Source organism: Neophocaena asiaeorientalis, unplaced genomic scaffold (genome assembly GCF_003031525.2).
Source record: "Neophocaena asiaeorientalis asiaeorientalis breed wild unplaced genomic scaffold, Neophocaena_asiaeorientalis_V1.1 scaffold43, whole genome shotgun sequence".
Classification (NCBI taxonomy): domain Eukaryota; kingdom Metazoa; phylum Chordata; class Mammalia; order Artiodactyla; family Phocoenidae; genus Neophocaena; species Neophocaena asiaeorientalis.
This window is the reverse complement of record NW_020173674.1, coordinates 5,043,831-5,066,090: the sequence shown is the minus strand read 5'-3', so window position 1 is coordinate 5,066,090 and position 22,260 is coordinate 5,043,831. Positions and strand designations below refer to the sequence as shown.

The following is a 22,260-nucleotide window of genomic DNA, read 5'->3' as shown; positions in this document are numbered from 1 at the left end:
TTCGGGGGCCCGTTTCACGGGATTTGGCCTGGATTTCACAAAGGCTCCTGAAAGGTGGCTTCGCGGGTCGCAGAGCCCCCCCGGCCCCGCCCCCGACCTCAGACTCCGCCCCCGGCCAGCGTCACCCGACCGCGTCCGCGAAGCCCTCCCTCCCTCACGCCCGCCCCGGCGCTTGGGCTCCCCGAGTGGGGGCGGGGGCTACGCGGCCCTTGAACCTCGGGGGAGCCAGAACTTGGCTTTGGTGGCTGAAACTTTGTTTGACCCCTCGAATCCTGCAGGACATCAGAGGCCGGGGCCAGGCAGCGGGCAGTTAGGAAGCCGGTCCCTGGAGGCTGGCTTCTCTTTCCGCATGACCTTGAGGCGAGGCACCTCCTTCTGCAGCTCCGTGCCTGTGTTTTTATAACACTTCCCAGCGCCGGCTCAGCTCCCTGCGAGGCGCGGCCACGCCCCGTCCAAGCTGGAGCCTGAGAAATTATTGTCCACGGGTCACAAACCGAGGCCCGAAAGGGGGAAGAAGCGACTGGCTCAAGGCCGCAGAGCTGGCCGCGGAGCCCTCTGAAGCCTCCTGCAGCCTCAGTTTCCCTGTCCGTGGTGCTGAGGATGCCAGGGCCTAGAGGGTCGGGGCGGGCGGAGCGGCATCCCCGCAGCCGCCCTGAGTACTGGCCAAAGGTGAGTGCCTCGGGGCTGCTGGCTTTGTGGGTGCCGCCCCGCCCGCCCCCACGCTGGAGGCAGCCCCGTGACTGTGACTAACGCACCTTTGCCCGCGGAGGGGAGGCAAGGGCCCCTGCTCGCATTTACCACATTTACTGCCCCATGTCCCTCACTCCTCTCACCCCGCCGCCCCAATCCTTTCCGAAAGCATTTGGAGTATAGATAAATTTTTAAAGTACAGATCCTGTTTTTACCGGGCATGAGTTGGGACAAGAGGGTTCCCTGGCTGCTTAGGAAATTCAGCGCCTGGCATGCAGGAAATGGCTTCTACGTGGGGATTTCACAGTCTTCGGGAAGAAAACATCTCTCTGTAGCAGTGTGCACTTGGCTGAACTTGCTCCAAGAAAAATGCGCTCATTGAACAAAAGGATTATGATGAAAGGGGGCTTTTGTCACGGCAGCTGTGGAGGTGGGCCTGGACATTGAACTGGAGGGAGCTGGGAGCCATCCAGCATGGAGGAGGGGGCAGAGTAGGAGTCCCATTGGATGTTGGAAAAGCTGAGAAATCAAGGTCTCCAGTCAGGCCATTTAGATAAGGGAGACAAGGACTTTGTCTAAAAATACCAGCCCTCAAATGGTGGGGCTGTGTCTACGGTCTGCCCAGGTGACGGGCCTTTATCCCACTGTCCCGTGACAGCAGCCTGGTAATCCCAGAGGAAGCCAGAAACCTGGCCAGGAGGAAGGGGCACAGGAAGTAGGGGTTGAGCCTCTGTCATTTCAAGCCTGGTTTAGGCTACTAGAACCCACAGACCCCTTTATGGGATTGCAGTTCCCTGTGGGAATAAAAAATTGCCTAATTAAAAGTGTTGGAAAGTTATATCTGTTACTGCTTCCATTTAATGGATATGAAGACTGAGTCCTGCGGAGGCTGAAGAACTCAGGTGAGGCCCCTTGGCTAAGGTGAGGAGCCAGGCAGGTGACCTGGCTCCTTTGTGTGAAGAGCACCGTGTCCATATGGACAAAACTTCCCTCCCCTACAGTCAAACTAAAGTCCTGGACTTAGCTCTCAATGGCCCATCCTTGGCCCGGCCAGTCAGGGCCCACCCTTAGCACCGGCGTGATCAATTCCATGCAACACCTCCGAAGCAGAAACTGAGGAGCTTGGCATATAGTAATGCTAAAATATTAGGTTTTACATTAGGGGTGTTTGAGCTAGTTGAGAAGGCATCTCTACCAGGCAGTCAGGAGGCTCAGGCTGCTTACCTCTGCAAGGGGTATAATAATATCAACTTTCCAGAATCATCTGTGATGGTGTATACAGCACACGGTAGGCGCTCAGGAAAAGTGCCAGGCATATCACCAGCCGAAGGAGAAATCCAGAAAGGCAAATATGCCCATGACCCTTGAGGCAGCAAGCCCATTCTCAAGACTGCCGCCCAAGAAAAGAAGTCATCGACAGCAAAAAGCCCTGTGCATAAAACTGGCCATCACCGTGTTCTCTCACTGAAGAAAGCTGGAAATAACCTAAATGTTTGTCTAGTGCCCTGGACTGGGCTAGAAAGGATGTTGGTGTATCAGACAGCAGTGAAGTTGATAAGCAGGGTTCATTTTCCACACATTTCTCAAGTGCCTTCAGTGTGCCAGCCAGAGGACTTGGCAGTACTGGGCAGTGAGGAAACCAGCTATGCCTGGCCCCTGCTCCAATCTGGACTAGCAGTACTGCCCACCCCACGCCACCCTCTCCCTCTCCCTCTCCCCTCACCCTTGTTAGTTGCTCTATTGTGTATTGTCTGTGTCCCCACCGGACTGCAACCTCCAGAAGAGCAGGGACCTAAGTGTCTTGTTCTCCATCACAGTGCCCAGCAGGCCCTGAGGTTTGTAGGCCCTCGGAAGTATTTGCTGAACCAATGAAGTCCTGGCTCAGCACTTCCTAACTGTATGACTCTGGGTTGAGCCTCAGTTTCCTCAGCTGTAACACGGGGGTTGTAATCCGCAGGGCACAGGGTCGTTGTGAGGGAGAGCGAGAGGACGTACCGGAAGTGTGCGGTGAGCAGGACCCCCCGCCCCGTATTGTTGTTACGTGCAACGTGCTGCATGGCGTGGCTTCTCGGCCAGCAGCTGGCATTCGGCGATGAATAATGCACACACTTGAAGCAACTCAGCCTCGGAAGACAATGTCATATGAGAAAAGAATGCAAACTGGAATGTACGTTCTGATGACCAAAATGTGATCATTTGTGCACAGCTGGACGAAGCTTGGAGAGAAATTTGCTATGGCAGCCACTGGTGCTGGAGAGAGTGTGTTCCAAGTGTAAAATCTTTTCTTCTAGGACATCGGAAAAAATTGTCCAAAAGCTCCTTGATGCTGAATTCTGAGAGCAGACACACGGTGTGGGTGATGTGCCTTGGACAGATTAGGGGCGGGAGGTTAGGGGGTCCCTGTCCAGTCTCTGACATTCCTGCAGACTGGTTCCTCTGGTCTGGCCTGAGGAACGTGGCAGAGGAGTCACCAGGGCCACTGGGCAGACCCGGGGCCTCCCCCAAGGAACAAAGGGATCCACTCAGGGGCCCCAGCCCTGCCACCAGCTCCAGCTGCAAGGCCTGCAAGGCTTCGTGCGTCTACCTCCTCTCAAAAGAGAGGGGCCGCTTGTCAAGCACTTGGTAGGAGCGGGCCCTGTGCAAGCACCTTACTTGTATCCAGCATCTTGGAACTTTCACTGCCAGCAGTGTGGTGAGTGTAATTAGCACTTCGTCTCTCAGGTGAGAATGGTTTACCAGGAGGTAAAACCATTTGTCCAAGGCAGGCAGCTAGTAAGGACAGGACCCAGGACCCACCCAGGACTCTGCTCTCTGAATGTAGGAGAACCCCATCCTTCTGCACCAAAAACACCTTTGACCCAGAAAGTCCAAGGCACTTGGCACAGTGGGAGTTCCCTAGAGGGCTGGAGAAGGACAGCCCTGTGTCTGTGGACAGGTGGGACTTTTCCATTCTTTGAGGCTCCTAGCACTTTCAAAAATGAAGAAATGCGGGCATAACTTTTTTTTATTGCTCCTCACAAATACATTTTTTCCAAATGGAAGGTTTGTGGCAACCCTGCATAGAGCAAGTCCATTGGTAGCATTTTTCCAACGGCATTTGTTCACTTCCTGTCTGTGTCCCGTTTTGGTAATGTTGGCAGTATTTCAGACTTTTATTATATTTGCCCCTGTGATCTGTGATCAGTGATCTTTGATGTTTTTGTGGACAAAAAATATTGCCCGCTATTTCAGTAAGGACAGCTGTGCTCACCACCCCCTCCCAGGCTACACTCAAGACCCGGCACCCCAACTTCAGCTCTGAGCCTTAAAATATTAATGTGAGCTCAGAGAGATCAATGGACTGAAATCCTACCTGCTCAAGGTTGGGTTACAAAGCAGAAACACAGATGTAGAGAACAAACGTATGGACACCAAGCGGGGGTGGGGGAGGTGAATTGGGAGATTGGGATTGACATATATATACTTATATGTATAAAATAGATAACTAATAAGAACCTGCTGTATAAAAAAAATAAGAAAAAAAAAAAAAGATTGGGTTACAGCCCTGCCAGCAGTGTGACATGGAACTGGGCCCCTTCACTCAGTGCCTGGGTTTGGCCCCAGTCCAGGATGCTCTGTCAGCTAGAGACTTGGCAGGCCAGCAGCTTCCAGAGGTCTCAGCCTTTCTCAGAGGCATCCTTCTACCATACACCTAGCCTCAATGCTTCAAGGCCACAGGTAGGACCTAGGGCCCAGAGAGTTTAATGAAAGCAGGTGACTTGTATGCCCATGCGTCCAGTGGATGGGACAGGCCCTCGCCCCATACCCCATATGCAGGTATCCTGAGTATATAGCATTAGACGTAAAAACCTGTCTTTGGAACTTTTGCCTCCATCAGCTGTGTGACCTAGGACAAGTTACCTACCCCTCTGTGCCAGATGGAGATAATTGTTCCTACCCTACAAGTTTGTCGGGGGGGAGTCACGGAAGCCAGCAGGGAAAGGGCTGGGCTCAAAGTCAAGGACACACAAAGGGTAGCTGTGCCCTTCTACTGATTGTTCTCTGGATTCCCAGAGACTGGCAGAGAGCAGCCATCATCTGTTGTTAGTAAGAGTGGCCCTGCAGCAACTCATCCCAAGTACCATGAGGGAAGCAAAGCCTGCAGGAACTCTGGCGATGCAGGGCCTCCCAGAAGTCTACCAGGGCCTGGGGACTTTTCCATTCTTTGAGGCTCCTAGCACTTTCAAAAATGAAGAAATGCGGGCATAACTTGTTTTATTGCTCTTCACAAATACATTTTTTCCAAATGGAGGGTTTGTGGCAACCCTGCACGGAGCAAGTCTATTGGTAGCATTTTTCCAACAGCATTTGTTCACTTCATGTCTGTGTCACGTTTTGGTCATCTTGGCAGTATTTCAAACTTTTATTATCATTATTATTATATTTGCCACTGTGATCGGTGATCTTTGATGTTTTTGTGGACAAAAAATATTGCCCGCTATTTCAGTAAAAAACAAATGTTGTGGCCATCAAGCCATCAACCACTACCGCCGTCCCCTTGCATCGCACTGTGAGGGGAATTCAGGATGGAGAATAATAGGCTACTGGCCTTAGATAGCTGAGATGCCTGTCAAAGGAATGATTTCAACAAGCCCAGTCTCTTGCATCTTCCCGCACAGAGAAAAGCACTAAAATCATTAACTTGAGATGTCTGGTTTTTGTGATTAGCAGTAATCTTTTGATGTTTGACTATAAGTTTTTTTTTTTTTCCCAACAAAAAAATCCTATATATCCTGGCTCCTTCCTCACCTCTTTGGAATGTTTCCTCAGAGCTCTCTGAGAGGCTGTTTGCCAGACTGTAGTCCTCAGGAAGGTCCCCAAATGAAACATAACTCAGCTCTTAGGTTGTGTATTTTTTCAGTTGACCTTATACTGCAAAAAGATTACCGCTCAGAGAAGGCTCAGATGATGGTTAGCATTTTCTAGCAATAAAGTATTTTTAAAAGTATGTGGATGAAGAATGTCACCTGCCATATTAGTGAACAAAGGATGTTGTGGCTGTCAAACCGTCAGCCATTGCAGCTGCACCCAACGGTGCACTCTGAGGGGATTCAGGATGGGAAAGAATAGGATGCTGGCCCTAGGTGCATATCAAAGAAATTACTTCAGTGAGCCCAGACTCTTACATCTTCCCATACACAAAAAAGCGCCAAATTCATTAACTTGAGATGTCTGATTTTCTTTAATTAACAGTAGTCCTTTAATGTTCTGACTACCTGGTTTTTGTTGCAGAAATCCCTATATATCCTGGTTCCTCCCTTACTTCTTCAGAGCGATTCCTCCAAGCTGTCAGAATGTCCTCCCAATAAAACGTAATTCTCAACTTTTAAGCTGTGCGCTTTTTTCAGTTGACAGGGTGTACACTGTTTTTTTAGACATAATGCTACTGCATACTTAATAGACTACAGTAAACTGTAAACATAACTTTTATACGCACTAGGAAACCAAAAAATTCATGTGACTCGCTTTATTGCGATATTCGCTTTATTGAGGTGGTCTGGAACCCAACCCGCAATATTTCCAAGGCATGCTGGTACCTCAACCTAATTATCAAAACTGGGGCATATTTGAAACACTGAATTTGAACGAATCAATGCTTTTAACACATATGCAAAGGGTCCTATACAAGATAATTTTACTGTTCACAAGCTAATAGCAGAATTAATCAAAAATAATTATGGTTTTGGGGGAGCACTGAAGTGGTACGGTGTGAAGAACGTTTTCAAGCCTGACCGTGTCTCTCTGATTATCCTTATTTAGAAATGACACCAGAAATCTAAATCTGAGGCCCTAGGGCACAGGAGGCCCTCCTGGGGCCCCAGTGGTAGACCCTGATAACGACTGTCCATCACTGTCCTGCAGTGACCCCTGGGGCACCCCTGAGTGCATTTCCTGTGTCCCCACAGCAGAGCCTTCCCAAGTCACCTTCCAGTTTTGGTGAAAACCTGTCCCGTGGTTTTGTGCCCCACATGCCTTACTTTTATTTTATTTATTTATTTATTTTTGGTTGCACTGGGTCTCCGTTGCTGTGCGCGGGCTTTCTCTAGTTGTGGCGAGCGGGAGCTACTCTTCGTTGCGGTGCACAGGCTTCTCATTGTGGTGGCTTCTCTTGTTGCGGAGCACGGGCTCTAGGCATGCGAACTTCAGTAGTTGTGGCTCGTGGGCTCAGTAGTTGTGGCTCACGGGCTCTAGAGCGCAGGCTCAGTAGTTGTGGCACACAGGCTTAGTTGGTCTGTGGCATGTGGGATCTTCCTGGACCAGGGCTCGAACCTGTGTCCCCTGCATTGGCAAGCGGATTCTTAACCACTGTGCCACCAGGGTAGTCCCTGCTTTACTTTTTTATAACACAATAAATGCAGTTTTTAAAAGATCCCTGTTATGATGGAAGTCACACTGTGGGGACCAGACTCCTGGGCTAGCAGTCGGGAAACCTTGGTTCAGGAACTGCACCCCACTGGGCTACTTTCTCCTTAGTCAGCCCTGGGCCCTGCAGGCTGGACTTATGTCAGGTGGCCTTGGGATGACTCTCCTCTCTGTGGAGAAAAACGAGCAGGACCCAAGGGCCCCTTGAGCAGATGTGTAAGCTGAGGCCCAGGGGCACAGGAAGGAGGCAGTGGTTCTGCTTACCCAGGATGCCATGGCCGGCGCTGGGCCATCCCCACCCCGCATTCTCCAAGCTCAGGATCTGGCCCCTTCCTCCTGGGAGGAGATACCCTCGCCTGGATGCCCCGAGCTCTATCCCCAACACCCTCCTTAGTGACCAGCTTGGAAGCAAGGGAGCTGGCAGCCCCCAACTCCCACCCTGGCCTGAAGAAGCCTCCCAGAGGTGGGGCCCCCCTGGCAACCCTCTGTGTGACCTTGGCCAGTACCAGAGCTTCTCAGGAGGCCGTCTAACAGGGCAGAGGGAGGGTTGGTGTCAGGGAGAGGGACACGCGAATGAAGAAGGGGGAAGATGGTTTTGGAATCCACCGGGTTCTGGGAAGCAGTGGGCGTACCCACCACTCCCAGTCCAGCTGCCAGGCCAAATTCCAAGGCCAGGGGTTGCTCCTGGGGAAAGGAATCCGGCCGGTTGGGATTCCTGCGCCCCTCTGCTGTCGGTGAGAGGGCGCTGCGCCGAGGGTCAGGTGGGGGGCGTCTGGGGGCGCCCCAGACGTGCCTCTGCGGCAGGGTCTCGGGGGCGTCCCAGCTGGGCCGCTGGGCCTCCCTGCTCTACAAGCCCCCTTCCCGCGCTTGGGACCCGGTGGGAGCTGCTCCGGTGTTCGGTTAGGAGAGCTAAAGCCTTTTCCGGTTTCCTCCGACAGGCTTGATGAAGCCGCTTTTGCAATTAGAGCTTTTATTAACACGATAACAGCAAGGCACCGCCCGAAGCTGTGGCGCCAGCCTGGCCGGGGGAGGGTGCGGGGGAGGGCTCTTGGGCCGAGAGCAGCTCGGGACTTGGGACAGAACAAAGGTTCCGGTTCCCCGAAGGCACGAGTGATCCTGGTAGCAGCGATGGGTCAGCAGATCCTCCCAGGAAGCCAGGCCTCCAGACTGAGGCCAAGGACCCGCACAGCTCTCCCCCAAAGCCCCACACCACTGGCCCTCCTGCCGTGAGACTCCTCACCCTCTCTTGGGCTGGCCGCTGTGTCTACCGACCCCTCGGTCCATCTTCCTCTTTCAGTGGCTGAGCCGTGAATGAATGGGCTGGGATTCCCAAGGTACTGGGAACAATTTGAGTCGCTACCTCATATGGTTGTTAGAGGATTAAATGAGTGAATAGTTACAAAGAGCTTCCAGCTGAGCCTGACCCACAGCTGGAGGGTGAAAAGAGAAAGAACACTGTGCTCTTGGTCTCTTGTCCACCCGTCCCCCCGCACTGACCCATACACACGGCCCTGCACTGTCTCACCGCCAGAAACAACCCAGTCCTGAAATGCATTTCCAGCCTCCTAGTTTGCATCCACCAGCTCCTATCATCTGAGCTTAGGGCGCTCCACTGGGACCTTTCCTGGCTACCATTTCTGACCCTTTTTAACCCTCTGTTCAAGCTGTAATTACCACTTTCTCCCCTCCAGCCTTCCCTTCTCCCCACCCCCAGTGTAGATTCCACGCCCTCGTAAACACACCTGCCCCTCATGGCAGAGACTCCATGAGTACTTCCTCTACACAGGTGCCCTTCTTCCTGGGAACACGGGACGACCACATATCCCCATCCCCCACCCCCTTGCAATGGGCTAGGACCACGTGACTCCTTGTGTGGGTCACTTCTCCCTCCTGCGAGAGCCTCTTTGCCCTCCTGCTTCCCTGATTCCAAGGGAAGAAGCCAAGGCAGCGGCACTCGTTGCAAAGTACCTGGTTCCCTGAACCCACCATTCCCACCACATGAATGAACTAAGACACACACAGAGGTCAAACGTGTCCCTTCAGGGCCAAGGAGGTTAAATATTTGATATGCCTTCCTCACACCTTCTTTCCCACTCTCAGACCTAGGGAGCTGAGAGTGAAAACAACAGCATGGAAAGAAGGAGGGAAACTGGATCCCAGAGTGACCATGTGGAGGAGAGACGCCTGACCAAGAACAAAACAGGATTTTATGTGAGCTGGAAGCAAAGCTTTGTGCTATTTAGCCAGGGTGGTTTGAGGGCTCTTTGTTTTAGCAGCTGGCCTATCCTAACACATCACTCTCTTCCTCTCTTACATCCACCTGGCAAACCCCCACCTTAGGCAAACCCAACTGGCTCCTCTCCACCTGCCCTTCTCAACTGCCCCTGAAAAGGCTGAATATTCCAGAGGAACATCCTGTGACTGGTTCAACCGTTTTTCCTTTCAATTCATGACCGTGTGCCCAGTGGGGTCCTCACACTGTCCTATCCTAGGAAGTTGGTCTTTCTCATCTTAGACATTTTCACGTGCACGGTTCAGTAGTGTTAAGTAAGTTCATGTTGTTGTGCAAACAGTTTCTGGAACTCTTTTCATCCTGCAGAACCGAAACTCTGTAACCATTAAACAACTCCCTGTTCCTTCCCCCATCTGGCGCCTGGAAAGCACCATTCTACTGTCTGTCTCAATGAATTTGTCTATTCTAGGGACCTCTTATAAGTGGAACTATGCGATATGTGTCCTTTCATGTCTGGCCTATTTCATTCAGTACAGTGTCTCTGAGGTTCATCCATGTTACAGCACATGTCAGAATTTTATCCTTTTTAGACCGAAAAATATTCCGTTGTATGGATAGACCATGTGTTGTTGCTGTTTAATGTTTATTCATTTTGGCTGCACCAGGCCTTCATTGTGGCATGCGGGCTCTTAGTTGCAGCGTGCATGCGGGATCTAGTTACCTGCCATTCCCAGACCAGGGCTCGAACCCGTGTCCCCTGCATTCGCAGGGAGATTCTCAACCACTGCGCCACCAGGGAAGCCCTAGACCACGTTTTAAAAATTCATTCATCTGTTGATGGACACTGGTTGTGATCACCTTTTAGCTATTGTGAATAATGCTCCAGGAGCGCTAGTGCCCACATATCTGTCCAAGTCCCTACTTTCAATTCTTTGGGGGACGTTCTGCAAAGTGGAACTAGTGGATCAAATGGTAATTCTCCATTTAGTTTTTTGAGGAACCACATACTGTTTTCTAATTTTTGAATTTTATTCTATTTATTTTTTTAAACAGCAGGTTCTTATTAGTCATCCATTTTATACGTATGAGTGTATACATGTCAATCCCAATCTCCCAATTCATCACACCACCACCACCACCCCGCCACTTTCCCCCCTTGGTGTCCATACGTTTGTCCTCTACATCTGTGTCTCTATTTCTGCCCTGCACACCAGTTCATCTGCACCATTTTTCTGGGTCCACACACTGTTTTCCTCAGCAGCTGTACCATGTCACATTCCCTCTATGCACAAGGGTTCTGCTTTCTCCACTTCTTCACCAACACTTATTCTTTTCTGTTTTGTTTCCCTTTTTACAATAGGCATCCTAATGGGCGTGAAGTCGTATCTCCTGGTAGTTTTTTTTGGGCCACGCTGTGCAGTTTGTGGGATCTTAATTCCCTGGACAGGGATTGAACCCGCGCCCTCGGCAGTGAAAGCCCGGAGTCCTAACCACTGGACAACCAGGGAATTCCCTCTCCTGGTAGTTTTGATCTGCATCTCCCTAATGATTAGTGATGTTAAGCATCTTTTCATGAACTCATTTCATATCTGTTAAAGCTTTTCGTAGAAAAGTGTAACAAGCATACCACAGTACCCAGTCTTTCCCTCCATTACCTTCTCCCAAATATCATCTTAGACACTGCTTGTGATGAGATTCTCCCCGCTATTATTGGTCACCTCCAGCTTGGGGTAGAGTCCCCAGAGCCCTTCGCTCATACCTCTCAGGGTCAGGAGGCTTGGGGGGGCAGTTTGCCTTCGTTCTACTTCCTTCAGTCTCTCCCGCCTTTTCTTCTTCCAGGGATCTCAAGCCACATGTCCAGGACTGAGCTCTGATCCCCACATTCTGAAAGCCCCTGCTGGACTCAGAAACCACCAACTGCCTGGATCCCTCTGAGGCAGCGTCATCAGCTTGGGTACCATTCTTTCTGCCCCTGGGAATCCCTGGTAACCACACCTCTGTCTTTTTTTTTTTTTTTTTTTTAGCTGCATTGGGTCTTCATTGCTGCGCCGGTGCTTTCTCTAGTTGCAGTGAACGGGGGCTACTCTTCGTTGCGGCGTGCGGACTTCTTATTGCAGTGGCTTCTCTTGTTGCAGAGCACAGGCTCTAGGCGCTGCAGGCTTCAGTAGTTGCAACACGCATGCTCAGTAGTTGCACTGCGTGGGCTCTAGAGCACAGGCTCAGTAGCTGTGGCGCACGGGCTTAGTTGCTCTGCGGCATATGGGGTCTTCCCAGACCAGGGCTCGAACCCGTGTCCCCTGCATTGGCAGGCGGATTCTTAACCACTGCGCCACCAGGGAAGTCGCCAACCTCTGTCTTAGGGAGAGGCAGGCGGGAGCTTTTGCCCCGAATTGATGCTCTACCCCAACCTCCTGCTCTTCTTTCTCCAGGTGGTACCTGGTTCCTCCCTGGGCTCCTTCTCTGTTTGAAGGGGGTGCAGCCACCCCGCCCTTCTCCCCATCCTCACCCCCTCTCCCCTCCCCGTTGCTTCCTTTCCCCAAAGAGGGAAATTCCAGTCCTATAAAAGACAAAGCTCCTTTTTATTTAAAATGGATTTTTTTCTTTCTTTTTTTTTTTTGTGGTACGCGGGCCTCTCAGTGCTGTGGCCTCTCCCCTTGCGGAGCACAGGCTCCGGACGCGCAGGCTTAGCGGCCATGGCTCACGGGCACAGCTGCTCTGCGGCATGTGGGATCTTCCAGGATCGGGGCACGAACCCGCGTCCCCTGCATCGGCAGGCGGACTCTCAACCACTGCGCCACCAGGGAAGCCCGGATTTTTTTCTTGATCAAAAAAATTAATACAAGTTTATTGCAGAAAATTTGGGAAATCCTAAAAAGAAAAATGTTTAAATCCTACAAGCAGAGATCGCTGTGGCCACTGGGGCTTTGCCGCATTTCCTCCCAATGTCTCTGGGTCTATGGCTTTTGGATAATTTTGTATCCTGCCTCTTTTTTTCGTTAAAATTATACTGTTCATCAACAAAAGTAGAGACATTAAAGAACGGATAGAGGGATGGACAGATGGCTAGAGATATGATCAGGCAATTATGGGAAAATGTGAATTGTGGCATCCAGGTGGAGCAAATATGGGACTCACTGAACAATTCTTTCAAATTGTCTGTAGGTGTGAAATTGTTCGTAGCAAAGTGTTGAGAAACAATCGGATTGCGAGCATGCATGTATCTTAGGAAGCAGTAATGACACTCCTGGATATATACCTGATAGAAATGAGTGCTTATGTCCACACCAGATGTGCATGAACGATGCCCAGCAAATAGCCCCGAACAGGAAACAACCCAAATGTCCAACACAAGTAGAATGTATAAACAGATTGTGGTATATTCACACAATTGAATAGTACACACAACACTGTGAAGGAATCTCATGGACATAACATGGGGTGCGACGAGACAGATGCAAGAGTACCCACTGTTTGATCCCATTTATAGGAGGTTCTAGAACAGTGTATGATAGAACAGAATCCATGATAGACATCAGGATCGTGGTTTCCTTTCGGGAAGTATTGTTTGGGAGGGGACACTTCTGGGGGCTGGAAATGTCCTAGGTTTTGAGCTGGGTGGTAGTTACACAGGTGTGTATCTTGTCCAAAAACGATTGAGTTGTATCTTAAAATTTGTGGACTGTACGTAAATCGTGGACTGTACGTAAATCATACTCTTCAGCGGAAACATTTATCATAAGCGTTTTCCCTGTTCTTTGAAGACACCAGCTTCAGTGGCTACACATTTTCCCATCCATGGATGTGTCCCTGTTCACTCTCACCCGCCACACACCTCCCCCCAGAGCAGATGTGAGAGCCGCAGCCCCGCAGCCACCAGACGCCCCAGGTGGGTCTGCTGGTTTCAGACCACAAACACTGATCAGGTCAACTTAAGAAGTAAAAGAATTTTGGGCGAGGCTGTCAAGAGCCCACAGCCTGGGTTCTGCTCTAGGAGCTGCTGTGGCCGCCACTGACACCATGGATGCCTGACGCCACCAGGGAGAGTGTCACGGAGGGACGCTGCAGCCATGGCTGCCAGGAAGATTCCCTGTGGTCCCTGATTCTCTATGGAAGAATGACAGGTCAAGACCCTCACAGTGGGGGATTCCATCCTGCAGAAGGCACAGTGGAGGTGGGGCCGTTAAACAAAGCAGCCCATGGGCCCCTACCCGAATAAATGTCATCTCACCTAACAGCAGCTGGTGTTTGCTGAGTGCTTCCTGGGTACCAGTTTCTACACAGGTTAGAATCCTCACATTAGCCCAATGGGATGGGTGATGGTGAGGCAGGCGTGGGGAAATGTGGCCATAGGCCCAGGACCACATGGTGGGTCCCAGAGTCCCCTGCAGCGGGATTCTGGGTTAGATTCGGACAGTCTCAGGCATTCTCCAGATCTGAAAGGCTGGAGGGAGACAGATGTGACACTTGGCCAGTGGCTTCTGGGGTCTTCCTGGGGCTCATCCCCCTTGTGGTACAATTCTTGCCCTTCCCGATTTCCAAACGCCAGGGTCGGGGGTACTGCCCACCCTTTACTGCCCCAGCTCTTCCAGTGGTTTTGCAGCCCCTCAGGGCCTGAGTTCAATCCCTCTCTGCTTGAAATCTTCTTTTCCTGGCTGAATCTTACCTGAGACAGCACCTGGTAAGGAAGGCGTTAAAGGAAGTAGTTGGGTGAAACTACCACAATACTGTAAATCAACTATACCTCAATTAAGAAGAAAGAAAAAAGGAAGTAGTTGGTGGCACTGGCTTTAGAACAGAAAAACCGGGGTTCAAAAACCAGCTCTGTCACTTCTGTGGGTCTGTGGTCTTCCTCACGGAGAACACGCAGTGGTGAGGTCTGCCTTACGGCTTGTAGGAAAAATCAAGATGACATATGGAAAATGCAAGCCCAGTGTCAACATTTAGGTGACAGCTGACGATTAGCTGTTACTATTCCCATTTGGCAGATGAAAAAATTGAGGCTCAAAGAGGTGATGTCATTTGTCCCAAATGACACAGCCATGGAGTGGCAGGGCGTGGATTCAAACCCAGGAGCGAGACCTCCAGAGCCTCCCTTTCTGCCTCTGTGTGTGCCCTGGGCCCTAAACACTGGGCAAGCCCGGTATGGTCAGTGCCCCACGGAAGGTACAGCAGCATGATGGGAAGGAGCAGCTGACAGGCGGCCTCCGTTCTCTCCTGCGGCCGCTGAGTGGGGCCCGGCAGCACGGCGCAGACCTGTGTACTTCACCAGGCAGGGGAAGGAGTTGGCTGTTGGCAGAAGCTTGGAAGCAGGTATTAAAGGAAGTAGTGGGGGACTTTGGCTTCAGAACAGAAAAACCAGGGGTCAAACCCCAGCTCTTTCCACCTTGTGGGTCTATGGTTTTGGGGCCCGATGCCCGGCCCTGGTCACCCAACAATTCAGTGACCTGACCTCCAGCCTCTAATCCCATCACCAGGCCCAGCTTCCTCAGTGCAGTAGCAGTGTGTCAAAGGGCTGGAGGAGGTATCTGGGTCTCGGGCTGAGGTACCTAGGGTTGCAAAGCTAGCCTGATGCAACCTGCCCCCTTGGCGGTCTCTCCCTGTGGTAGCAAGAAGATGGGTGGCAGCTCCAGGCTCACGTCCTACTGATGAAGAACCCCAGTGGAGAGAGGGTGCCCCTTGCCGCAGGGTCCCCGCCAAAGCCCCATAGCTGCATTTCATTGCCCTAACTTGGTCATATGTCCATCCCTGGACTGGTCACAGTGCCCAGGGACATGCCCTCTGACTGGCCAGCCCTGGAGTCAGGCTGGGGTGTGTGGTCCACCCTGAGTCACATGAACTAAGAACGTTTCCTAAGAAGGGGAACAGCCTCCAGGAGGGACACGTAGCAAATGACCTGACAAGGGAACCGGGGGCCCACACCTGTCCTGTCCCAACCCTGCTGACAGTGGCCGCCCTGGCTTCTTTACGCCCTCGGCAGCGGGGCTGGTGGACTTTGGAGGTAGGCGGCTGGGATGTGCTGGAGGAGCTGACCCTCAGGGCAGGTCCAGGAAGCCTCAGAGGAAAGAATGTTCTCTTGGGGGAGGGGAGTGTTTGGTCCTCTCCCCCCACACAAACACTGAGTGCCCGGGCCAGCCTTCATTGCGGGGGGCCTCCATCTCGGGGGGCCTCCTCCAACAGCCAAGATCAGATCGAGAGCTGATCAATTGCTAGGCACCGTGCTAAGCACATTAAGCCAGTCATCTCATTCAATCCTCGTCCAAGCTCCATGAGCACCCATTTCACAGATGAGGAAACTGAGGCTCAGAAGGACGAAGCTTGCAGCAGACACATCGCTGAGCCCAGGCTCAGACCCAGGTCCATCTGACTCCACCAGGCGCCCCTCTTTCTTTCTTTCTGAAATATCATCCATGTGTCGTTAAAGCAGTGCTGCCACAGCTGTGGAACAAGTAGTATCTGGTCAAGGGCTGTGTCTGAGGCCTCAACTCTCGGCCCAGGGAGGGGGTGTTGTGAGGGAGTGCAGTGAGAGGGCGGGCGGAGCCTTTACTCCTGGGGCAGCTGAGCCCCTTCCCCTTCCCCGGCTCTCTGGTCCAGCCGCTCCCTCAAAGGACACTTCCTCCGAAAAGCCTTCCCTGCTGTGTTCACCACCCTCCCCTGTGTACCTTGTCCCCTAGGCTGCTTTCATCAGAGCCCCAACCACATCATGTGTGTGAGTGTGTCTGTCTGTCTGTCTATCAGACTGTGGACGAGGAGTCCCCCGGGAGAAAGCAAGGACAGGGGATTCCCCGGTGCCCAGGTTGCGCTTAGCAAACACCTCACGAGTGAATGAACGAGGGCGGGAGGGAGTGAACTGATTTACAGAGTGAGGGGCCTGGCGGGCAGTCCGTGGGTGGCCGAAGCTGGGTTCTCTGCAGCTCCTGATGCCGGAGTCCAAGGTCAGCCCACGGTAACAGGCCCTTCTCAACCCAGCTGACACCGAGGCCTTTGGAAGCCACGTGGCCAATGCTCGCTGCCACCCTGGCTGCAGTCTGCGTATCTAACCCAGTGCCTGGAATTCACCCGGCCCCGGGGTCACCCACACCCTTCTCAGTGCAGGGCAGCCCGGCCTGTCTCTTCTTTGACCCAGGTGCGGATGCCAGCCCCGCTGCCCTACTGGTCCTCACTGTGCCCACTGTCCAGTGCAGGCAGGCTGGCAGGCGGGGCGGGACTGTCCCCAGGGCCCTTGGTCTCCCTCTGGGCATACCCTGCAACTTCAGCCCCTCGTATTCCTTCCCTCAGGGGCGGGCAGCCGAGATGCCCTGTCCTCTTGCACCTCCAGCTTTGCTTCCTTGTCAGGAAGTGCCTGCCATCCCCACAGAGAGGGCACTCGGCCCGGAGGAGAGAGATTTAGGCCCTCGTGCCTGCTCTGCCCCTGCCCAGGGCAGATCCTGGCCCTCAGGGGCCTGTTTCCCTCTCTGTGCTTCCTGGGTGTCCAGAGGCAGATCTAGAAGGCTCCTTGAAGCCGAATGAGGCTGGGTTTGTGAGTTCAGGGCTCGTGCGGCCCAGCCCTCAGGGCTGTGTGGGAAGGCCCGGGAAGCAGCTGTTTCTGTGCCCAGAAGCGAGCTGGGCGGGCGGGGAATGCCACAGAGGACCACGGGTTCCCTGCCGGTCCCCACTCTCCCCCGGCATGACGGCTGGGGCAGCAGCAAGAGAGCCTGCTGACCCCGCCCGCTTCCCCCTTGGCCGGCAGCCCTCCCCGCCCCAGATCAGGGCCATGTCCCCGGGCCCTCCACAGAACCCGGGCTCTGCTCCCCGTTTCCTTCTCTCTGGGAGTCACTGTGTGGAGTGAAGGGTCCTGGGGCCCAGATCTGCTCTGACCCCTTTGTCAGCGTGGCCCCTGCGCTTCCAGCCTCACCGGGAGGGAGGAGGGGAGGCCGGCCCAGGGGCTCCCACGGCTGGTGGCAGCCTGACCCCTGCCAGCCAACCTATGAGGACGGGTAGTAGAAATCGCTCAAGGGGTTCTTTCTCCAGGGAGGAAGCCCTTTCCCATCAGCCTGGGTCCAGCTCGCCCAGGCCTCCTTGGGGTTGATACCTGTCGGGCCACAAGGACCCTATAGGGCACCAGGGATCAGGCTGAGAAGACAGGAAATCGGGGTTAGAGAGGATTTGGAAGGTGACATCTGCACAGAGACCCGAGAGGTGAGAAGGAGCTCTCAGGTTGGGGTGAGGGTGGGCAGGAGGGGTCCAGGCAAAGGGAAAAGCAAGCAAAGACCACCTAACCCAAGTGAGCCCCAGGGCCACTGATAGACCCACCCCACCCCCACACTTTGTGTCCCAGCCCACCAGGGCCTCCCAGGGGTCCTCATGCCCCCAGCTCAGCCCAACGTCATGGCGCCCTGTGGGCTCTCGTGAAACTGTCGCACTCAGAACCTCGGGTTCCTCCTCCCAGGAGTGGCAATAAGGGGCCCCACCAGCTGCCTTCACACATCTTTCCAGAGATCCAAGACAGACCCTGGGAGACCTCGCCTCGTGCTCCCCAAGGCGAGGGCTGACTTGTATCTGGGCGGGTAGGACGGACAGGCTGTGGGCCCAGCGCTGGCTGGGGATCTCACTACCTGGCTCCCTGCTGCAGCTCCAGGGCTGGTGGGAGTTGAACATTAACCCCCTTGGCAAGTGGCCCCAGCTAAACAAACACACGTTATCACATGTCAACAGGAGTTGTCTCGCTGGCCAGGCTGGCCCGCTGAGTCAGAACACAGTGGAGCCCTGCCTGGACACTACCTGCCACGGCCAGGGTGGGGGGCTGAGGCTGCCCGCACTGCCCTGGGTTCAGGTCCCAGCCTCCCCTGCCTCCGGCTCGCTGTGTGATCCCAGGCAAGGCAGTGTCCCGCCTGGGGGTCGGTTTTCCTCTCTACAGTGGCCTCCTGGGATGCGGGGCCACAGTTGGGGCTGGGGTCCAGAGGGGGCCTGGGGAGGTCCAGGCTGAGCCTGGCTCTGACTGGGTGAAGCCAGAGAAAAAGCACAGCTTTTGGAATTAGATTCCAGGAAACGAAAGCAGCTATCAGTTACCCATCAGCATGCATCTTTCTGCTGTTTGATTTAATCTTCCGCAAGGTGGACATGACTCTTGTCTTCATTTTACAGAACAGGAAACAAAGGTTACGAAATTAGGAAGTGGTGGAGACAGAATTTGCCCCGAGGGCGCCTGACCAGAGCCCTTGCCACTCACCCCAGAGGGGCCCTGTCTCCTTCCCCCGACCCCCGGTCTCCTCAGGGCTGCGGGCTAGGCCCACCTATTTCCTTTAAACCTCCTAGATTGGCCACACTGAACTTCTCACCATCCTTCTCATCTGTCCTTCCTTGTCTCCAGGACTTCGCACGTGTCGGCTGCCTCTCTGCTCTTTGAGTTTATGAACTCCTATTCATCCCTCAGGGCCCTTCTTAATCTCGCGTCCTGCTTGAAGCCTGCCTTGATTCCCCAGCAGAAGTGGGGACACCCTCCTCTGTACTCCATCAGTGCTTCTCACACACATCTAGTCAAGCACTTCTCACGCTTGTTTGCTGTTTGTGTATCTGCTGTGTGTGAGGGAAAGGGCTGGGTCCAAATCACTCCTGTGGCCCCTGTGCTTTTTTTATAAATTTATTTATTAAAAAATTTTTTTTGGCTGCGTTGGGTCTTCATTGCTGCACGTGGGCTTTCTCCAGTTGTGGCGAGCAGGGGCTACTCTTCCTTGTGTTGTGCGGGCTTCTCATTGTGGTGGCTTCTCTTGTTGCAGAGCACAGGCTCTAGGCGCTCGGGTTTCAGTAGTTGTGGCATGTGGGCTCTAGAGCGCAGGCTCGGGAGTTGTGGCGCATGGGCTCAGTTGCTCCGCGGCATGTGGGATTCTCCTGGACCAGGGCTCGAACCCGTGTCGCCTGCATGGGCAGGCGGATCCTTAATGACTGCGCCACCAGGGAAGTCCCCCACGCTGTGCTTTCGGAGTGAGCATCCAGCATCTCTTCAGTGCTCAAGCAGGGAAGGTCATCAAGGGAGCCGATGAACCAGAGAGACCCTGTGTAAGCAGGAGATAAACAGGGATGGAGCAGCATCCCCTGGTGAGCAGAGGAGGCACCGGCCAGAGGAAGAAAGAAGCGGGATCACTTGGAGCCATGTTAATGGTGGAGACCATCTCCGGCAGCCGGCGTCTTGAGGTTGGGACGGAGGAAGTTATGGTTTAGGCCCTTTGAGTAGGTGTCAGCTGGCGAGCGCAGAGGTCAGAGGCCCATGGGGGCGGGGGTGCCACGCACAGGCTGCTGAGGTGGCACTCGTTGATGCCAGCTGACACCAACTGCTGGCTGGGGTACCAGGCCCCACATGAAGGCCCAACCAGTGGTCTCACTTAATCCTCAACCAGCCCAGAGTTAAGTGCCAGTATTACCCCATCGTGCAGGGGAGAACGCTGAGACGAGAGGGGGCAGTGTTTTGCCCACGCTCACATAGCTAGGAAAGGGCGGAAAGACCAAAGGTGCTGCAAACCTGGGTGGGGAGCCTGGGGGAGGGGGTGCGGGGGCAAGGCCAGGTATCAACCACTAGCCGTGAGCCCAGACGGAGCCATTTCCAGGGCCAGCTCTGGTCCACTTGGACGCTGGCAAGGCTCAGTCTTTCACTCACCCTCTTACCCGAAGAAGAAAAATGTGCTTTAACTGGCAAGAGCAGGAAATAAATGTCGTTCTGTTTGGTTTCTAGGAGAGTGACGTTACGAAGGGCCTCCTCCACCTGCCAGAATCAGGAGGGAAGGTAACAGCCTCGGGCTTTATCCCGGGCACCTCTGCCAGTGCCACGTGCAGCTCGCGGCCCCAAGGAGGGGCTGCGGAGAAACCTCAGAGCCTGACCTGCCGGGAGCCAGACACGGGGTAACCCGCTTCACGGGTGTGCTTCCGACATGGAAATCAGCTTTCTGTCCTAGAATGGAACCCTGCTTCCTGGGCCTGTGCTTACAGCTTCTGAAGTCTGTCCTGTGAGAGGACAGTTGTCCGGAGGGTACCATAGGCGTATTTTAGGGGATAACACAAGAAACCTCCTGGTCAGATTCAGTCCCTCCTTCACATCTGGACCTTTGTGTGAAGCCACCGTCACCACCGCAGAGTTGCCAGGCTGGAGGATACCTTGGAATTCTTCTTTCGCTGTCTTGAGGTATCCTCGTGTTTGACTCACTTTTTCAGATAAAGACAAGTCCGCACCCCTCGGGGGCCCAGCAAACACGCGTGGCACCTCGCCCACCCTTGACACATGGGGGTGGCTCACCCAGCATATCTGCACGATAACCTCTGGACAAGGTTCTCCTGGCTGCACGTCACTGCGTGGAAACGAGGGTAAGACGCAGTGGCTGCTATCTGTCACTCACTCCTAAGAAGCAGACGGAGACTTCCAGAATTAACCTGGGGAAGGCAGGGCCTCGAGACGAAGGCTGGAGCGACCCTTGGCTCTGTGACCCTCACCAGCCAGTGCTCTCCAGGCCGACTCCACCAGGAGTGGGGCCCTGGGGCCAGAGCTGCCACTCGCTGCCGCTAGCCACGTGGCCTCAGGCAGGCTGACTCACTCTCTCCCTGAAACATACTGCTACCCGCAGCCCCAGACCGGGCCCCCGCCGCCTGAAGCGGGTGTCTCCCCGTGTTTGTCCGCCACAGGCTCAGTCTCTGTCTGGCTTCGGGGGTGGTCGCTTGCTTCCCAGGGCTCACGGTGAAGGCTGATCTGCTCTCATCTTGGTTGACCTCGGTTCTGTTGGCCCTCCTGCTGCCTCAGGGCCACAACACTGTCCCCCAAATCCCACTGAAAATGAAGCTCTTCCAGTTTCGAGAGCCTTCCCTCTGACCTCAGCCTCCTGTCCTCCCGGTGTGCTTGTCCAGCTACCGCTTGGCTGTTCTGACCACAGGGGCACCGCCAGGCCTTGGGCAAGTCCGCTTCCCCTGGTCAGGGGCCTACTCTGGTTGCGGACTCCTCCTCCCTGAATGCACTCCAGGCCTCTTCGTTCAAGCCCTCTCCTGCCCGCCTGCACCTTATAGCCTCCAGCCCCGTTGCCTTCTGTGGCCCCCACCTGGCTGAGAGCCTCACACCTGTGCGGAGAAGTGCTGCCACCAGCCTTTGCTCCCATGGGTGCCTAGAACACTGACTGGTACTGAGACATCTGTGACGCACCACACTGGGTTCCTATAGTCAGCTTGCGCACCCTTTCTTGATTTCAAATCTCCTGCACACTCAAGTTTTGGGCCCGTCATCTCCTCCCGGTCAGGTGACCTCACCTCCTACTTTAGACAAAATAGAAACCTTCATGCTGGAACTGGCTCCCCCCCTTCACCTACCACCTCTTTTCTTCCTGTTGCCAAGGAAAACAGACCTATCAACCTAAGACCACCCCTCCTTCCCCGGACTCTGAGTAACCCCTCCCCTCCCCCACCCTGTGGAAGCTTTCCACGGTCAGACCCTCTCGTCCTTTGTTAATCCTTAACCCCACCTCCCTTCCAGTTTCATCATTTCCACCTTCGGTCAAACCTCCTCTCCGCCTGCTCTCTCCTCCACCTGCCTGGCTCCTCCTGGAAGGGCCTCCCCAGGCGCCCCCAGGGCACGAGGACCAAAGAGCGATAGCACCTGCCTGACCTTGTGTCCAGAGGGCCCTGCGGCTGCCTGTCTTCTTTGCCCAGGTTATCTCACCTTCTCCCAGGGCTTTAATTACCCCCCACGCTGAAGACACACACATCTTGCCTCCCCACCCCTAGCAGCACCTAACATAATCACTGCTTGACAAATAGCAAAGAAATGCAACTTTGCCCCAGCCACTCTGGACACTGCCTGCTCAGGCTGTCAGACTGAGGAGAGGGCCACCTGCCGACTCGCTGGCAGCCCTCCTGTGGGCCTGAGCACCCAGCAGTTCTCTGCTTCCCCTTAGCAGAGAAGGCCCGACAGGGTGGGGGACGCCCGAAAG

General features: G+C 54.0%; 1 long non-coding RNA gene across 1 annotated transcript; it reads left to right on the top strand.

Moving 5' to 3' along the window:
• The first annotated feature begins 216 nt into the window (after nucleotides 1-216).
• Nucleotides 217-1,517, top strand: LOC112402376 (uncharacterized). Its single transcript, XR_003003698.1, has 2 exons — nucleotides 217-669; nucleotides 893-1,517. It is a non-coding gene; the product is annotated as an uncharacterized LOC112402376 (long non-coding RNA).
• The last annotated feature ends 20,743 nt before the right edge of the window (nucleotides 1,518-22,260 follow it).